The sequence below is a fragment of the Lucilia cuprina genome, chromosome 6 (assembly GCF_022045245.1).
Source record: "Lucilia cuprina isolate Lc7/37 chromosome 6, ASM2204524v1, whole genome shotgun sequence".
Lineage (NCBI taxonomy): Eukaryota > Metazoa > Arthropoda > Insecta > Diptera > Calliphoridae > Lucilia > Lucilia cuprina.
Window position 1 is genome coordinate 47351494 of NC_060954.1, and position 6671 is coordinate 47358164.

Here is a 6671-nt window from a genome sequence, read left to right on the forward strand (position 1 = left end):
TAGTCTGGTCTTTTGTTTAGTCTGTAGTCTAATCTATAGTTTAGTCTATAGTCTGCAAAATAGTTTAGTCTCTAGTCTTGTAATCTATGGTCTGGACTTTTGTTTTGTCTATAGTCTAGACTACAGTTCAGTCTAAAGTCTAGCTATAGTTTAGTCTATAGTCTGGACTAAAGTTTAGTCAATAGCCTGAACTATAGTTTATACTATAATCATGACTATAGTTTAGTCTTCAATCTAATCTATAGTTTATTCTATAGTCTTGACTTTAATTTTAAGTCTGAACAGTAGATTTACTATGGGTTGGTCTATATACTCAACTGAAATTTGGTCTATAGTCTAACCTATAGTTCAGTGTATAGTCTGAACGTTAGTTTAGTCTATAGTCTGGATTATAGTCCGAAGTATGGACTATAGTTTAATCTATAGGTTGAAACTATAATTTAGTCAAAGTGTGGAGTATAGTTAAGTCTTTTGTCTGGACTATAGTTAAGTCTATAGGCTGGACTATAGTTTACTCTATAGTCTGGACATATTTCAGTTTAGTTTACAATGAACTACTGAATATTCGGTAGTCTAGTACAGACTAGACTGTAGTTTAGCCAATAATCTAAATTATAATCTTGGCAAAAGTTAGTTCTATAGATTCAACTATAGTCTGGGCAATAGTCATGTCTATAGTTTCGAATATAGTCGGACACATAGTTCTATCTATTGTCTGGACAATAGAATAGTCAATAGTTTTGACAAAGGTCTTATCAATAGTTCGATATTGTCTAATGTCTATACTATAGTCTAACCTATAGACTAGTCAATAGTCTGGTCTATAGTTTTTTCCATGGACTAGTGTACAGTCTGGTCTATAAGTTATTTTATAGTCTTGTCTATACTACAGATCAAATTTTTGTATAAACTCTAGGCACGTATCAGATTATTAACTATTCTATAGATCAGACTATATATAGTCTTATCTACAGACTAGTCAATAATCTGATATATGGTTTTAATATAATCTAGCCTAAACTTTATACCAGATCTGTAGAATAATCTTGTCTATTGTCTGGACTATAGTCTGTTCTATAAATTAGTCAACAGTCTATAGATTACTCTACGTTCTGGACTTTACAAAAGTCGCAATATTTGTCTTGTCTAAACTATAAACTAATCTATAATCTGCACAATAGGCCGTTCCATAGTTTAGTCTATAATTTAGACAATAATCTGGTCTATAGACTTTTCTATGTTAATCCTTAATTAGTTTTTATAAAAAATAACTTAATTTAGGAATTAATGGTGATTTTTTTCCATAAATCGAAAATACATTTTTTTAAATAATTGCTATTAACTAAATTATGTTTACTACAAACGAATTACAAACAAAATTGTATAATTTTATAAAAACACAATTATAAATTAAAAACTTTTTTCTATTAACAAAACTTAAACCCTTATAAAATGTTAATAAATTTCAGATTATGCTAAATTGTTTATAATTTCAAATATTTTATATAAAAAAAATGAAAAAAGAAAACTGAATTAATTAACTTTTTCTTAAAAGAAATAAACTTGTTTTGACATGTATGTAATTGTAATAAATAATTAAATTTATTATTATTATTTTTTTCTTTAATTTCATTATGCTATACATTTTTTTATATAAATATTTTGTCTATTATTAATAATATAATAACAACAACAACAAAACGTACTACTAAAACACACTCGAAAAAAAAATCAATTATAAGTTTAATTAAAAAAAACAAGAAACTCATAAAAAAGTAAAAAAAAAAAATTAACAAAAAAAATAATTATATTATTATATAAGTATAAACAGAGAAAAAAAATAAATGTAATATTTAGTGTAATTCTTATATAAATATATATATAAAAAGGATATAAAAAAAAGTATTGTAAGCTGAGAAAAAAATAATAATAATGAAAAACAAAACTATTAGTTCTTAAATGAGAAAGAGAAAAACCTTAAGCAAAAAAAAAAAAGTATTTGAAATTAAAAATTTGGAACTTCTTTTTTTCTCCCCCCTCAAACTTTTTCTATAAAACAATAAAATATAATGAAAAAACAAAAAACAATCCTTTATATAGAAATTTTGAAAACTAAAAACAAAAATTATATCAAATACTTAAAATTAAATAAAAACAAAATATTAAAATGAATTAAATTGATTTTGTAAAATTTTTAGAAGAAAACAAAAAAAAAACGAAAATTTAAATAATAATTGAAATAAAAATTATGTAGAAAGAAAAACATTTTTGATAAAATTGCAACAATTTTAAGTTTAAACACATATGTTTGGTTTTGAAACTGTAACTTCATTTGCTTGAAAATACTTTCCTTTAAACTTCAATTATAATCTAAACTAAAGTTTCGCCTGCGCTATATTCTGGGCTATAGTTTAATCTATAATATGGACTACAGTTTAATCTAATAACTGAATATAGTTTAGTCTATAATATAGACTATAGTTTAGTCTTTTGTTTGAACTATAGATTAATCTATAACTTGGACTATAGTTTAGTTTATTTGCTGGGCTATAGTCTCAACTACAGCCTATAGTCTGGACTATAGTCTAACGACAGTTTAGTCTATAATCTGGACTATAGCTTATTTCATGTTCTGAGCTATAGTTTTGCCTATTGTCTTGACTATAGCCTATAGCCTGACTATAGTTTAGTCAATAATCTGGTCTATAGTATTGTTTATTTTAAGAGCTATAGTTTTGTCTATAGTCTGGACTTTAGCCTATAGTCTGACTTTAGTTTAAACTATAGTCCATAATCTGGACTATAGTTTAGTTTAATTTCTGAGTTATAGTTTTGTCTATAGTCTGACTATAGTTTAGTCTATAATCTGTACTATAGTTCAGTTTATACTCTGAGCTATAGTTTAGTCTATAGTCTCGAATATAGCCTATAGTCTGACTACAGTTTAGTCCATAAACTGTAGTATAGTTCACTTTATTCTCTGATCTATAGTTTAGTCTTCAGTCTCGTCTATAGCTTATAGTCTGACCATAGTTTAGTCTATAGTTAGTTTATTTCCAGAGCTATAGTTTTGTCTATAGTCTGACTATAGTTTAGTTCATAATATGGACTATAGTTTAGTCTACAGTTTGACTATAGTTTAGACTATAGTCTGACTATAATTTAGACTATAGTCTGACTATAGTTTAGTCTATAATTATAATCTGGACTATAAATAAGTTTATTTTCTGAGCTATAGTTTAGTCAATAATGTGGACTATATTACAGTCTATAATCTGGACTATAGTTTAATCTATAGTCTAACTATAGTTTAGTCTATAATCTGGACTACAATCTACTATATAGTCTGGAATATAGTCTTGTCTATAATGTGGACTAAATTCTAGTCTATAGTCTAGTATATAGCCTGGACTATTGTTTAGTCTATAGTCTGGTCTTTATTAATCTAAACTCTTGTTTCTGTTTCATCTAATGTTAAGTCCATAGTCGAGACTATAGCTTAGACAATAAATTGTCATCACTTTAAGTTAATCTATAATCTGGACGTTACATCAATCTTTGGCCTGAACTTTTGTTTAGTGTATAGTGTGATCGACGGTTTAGTTACTAGTCTAAACTACAATTAAGTCTAGATCAAATTATAGTTTAGCCGTAAAACTGGCCTGTAGTTTAATCTACAGTCTAGACTATAGTTTTGTCTTTAGTCTGGACTACAGTTTAGTCATTAGTCTGATCTGAAGGATGGACTGTAGTTTAAAGTAGAATTTGATTTACAGTCTGATCCAAAGTTTCGTCTGGACAATATATTACTCGATAGTGAGATCTATAGTTTTGTCTATAGTCCTTACTTTAGTTTGACCTATGGCCCGGACTATTGTTTTGTCCATAGTCTGGACAATAGATGTATCTATATTCTAAACTAAAGTTAAGTCCTAGACTAAAGTTCTCTCTATTGTTCTGAAGTGTAATTTGGTATGAAATTTGGACTATAGTTTAGTCTAAAGGTTAGCCTATAGTTTGTACTTGGATCTGGACTGGAGTTTAGTCATTAGTCTCGACTTAAGTCTGGACATATGTTTGATCTATAGTTTGTTATATAGTCGGAACTATAGCTTAGTCTTTAGCCTAGATAATAATTTAGTCTTTAGTCTGATATGTGGTATATACTGTGGACTAGATTAAAGTTTATTCTAGATTATAGTTTAGTTTATATACTGAACTACAGCTTGAACTATATTCTGGACTATAGTTTAGTCTATAGACTGGGCAATAGTTTAGTCTGCGAGCAGGACATTAGTTTAGTCTGTTGTCTGGACTTTAGTCTAATGTCTAGTTTATACTGTCAACTATTGTTTAGTCTTAGTCGAGAATTATAGTTTGGTCTATAGTTATGACTATGATTAAGTCTATATTCTAAACTTTATATTAGTTTATAGTTTGTATTTTATCCTGCAGTGTTATATTGTCTAAAGTTTTCACTATTATCTAGTCTATAGACTTTACTTTAGTCTAGTTTAAAGTCTAGACTATAGATAAAGTTATATATTACAATCAAAGCCTCTTAAGTAAAGAAACTAATATGGCTTTCGGGTAAAAAACCAAAACTTTTAATATTAACATAAAAATTGTTGCAATTTCTTTTGAAAACCTACCTTTAGAAAAAAAAATAACAAAAAAAAAAAAGAAATAAATCCCTTAAAATATAAAAGAAAAAGAAGAAAAAATAATAAACTTTGTTGCAATATAAATATATATTATGTCACCCTATAATCAAAAAAGAACCCTAAATACATACATAATCATGCCTTCTATTGTTTATTTAATTTATAAACTATATTATTTTTTCTTTTAATTATAAAGTATTTTTCATAATTATTGTTAAATGAAAAATACTAAACAAAATGCAGCTTTTTTTTTCTTTAATAAAAATAAAAATAAAATAATAACAACACACACACCAAACACGGCAGCTAAATATTTCTATTAAAGGCAACTTTAACCTTTTTTTTACAAAGAAAAAAAAGCTTAAATAAACAATAATTTAAAAAGAAAAATATAATTTTATTAAAATATTTAGTTTGTTTAATTTTTTGTTAAAAAATAATATTCTCATAGCCAAATAAATACTTTTTTTCTGTTAAAAATATTTAAAAACAAAACCTTATTATATATTTATAAACTTATAAAATAATGAAAAACACACACACACACTAAAACAAAAGCCATACTAAATAAAGTAAAAAAAAAAACAATTTTATATAACAATGAAATAAAATTTAAGTTTTTAATTTAATTTGTAAAAATAATAAAACAAAAACTATTCAGAAAAAAAGAACACAATAATGAAAAGAACATAATAATGGGAACAACAACAACAACAATTTCCCTTTGCATTATAAACAATTAATTGCAAATTAATTAAAAAAAATACATATAAATATTCCAATAACAAAATTAAACAACTAATTAAATTTTTTGTGTATTTTAGTTTTATGTTTTATTTAAATATAAAAATATACATATATATTCAACCAATATTTGTATTTATATAACATTTATAATTTCTATTTAAAATAATTAAATTTTAATTAACATTATATTTTTTGCATTTTTAATTCATTTCTACTTTCTTTGCTCTAAACTAATATCTAAAAAATATTAAAAAAAAAAATAACGAAATCTTTTTCCAAATATTTTTATGTTTTTCTTTTTATAACAAAAACAAAAAAACAACGTTTAAACACATCATCAACAAACAAACAAAATATTAAAATTAATAATTAAACAAAAACAAACAAAAAAAACAACAACAGTTTATATGAATGTACTGAAACACAAATAAAAAAAATTGTAATTGGTTTTAATTTGCTATAAAATATAATTATTATGATTATTATAAAAAAAATCATATAAAACTCTAAAAAAACAGTAAAATGTATGAATAAAAAAAAACAATAAAAATAATTACTTTAACAGTGTTTTATTTTATTAGAAAGTATACAATTATTTAATTCTAATTTAGACTAGACTATGGACTATGAACTAGACTTTAGACTTGAAAATAGACTAAACTTTATACGAGATTATGCAATGGACTAGACTATAGGGTAGACTAGACTACAGACTACATTATAGACTAGACTACGGAGTAGACTTTAGACTATATAAAAGATTATAGACTATAGACTACATAATAGACTAGAATATAAACTAGACTATATGCGACACTAGGCAATAGACTACTGGCTAGAGTATAAACTTAACTATAGACTAGACTATAAACTAGACTAAAGACTAAACTACAGACTAGATTATTGACTAGACTATAGACTATACTAAAGGCTAGATTATTGACTAGACTCAACACTTCATTATAGACTAGACTATATTCTAGACCATAGACTAGACTATAGACTAAACTTTATTCTAGACCATAGACTAGACTATAGAATAGACTATAGACTAGAATATAGACTAGCCTATAGACTAGACTATAGACTAGCCTATAGACTAGACTATAGACTAGTCTATGGACTAGACTATAAACTAGACTATAGTCTAGATTATAAACTATACTATAGACTAGGCAATAGACTAGTTTATAAACTAGATTATAGACTATACTGAAGGCTAAACCATATTCTATAGAGTAGACTAAAGTATAATTAGGT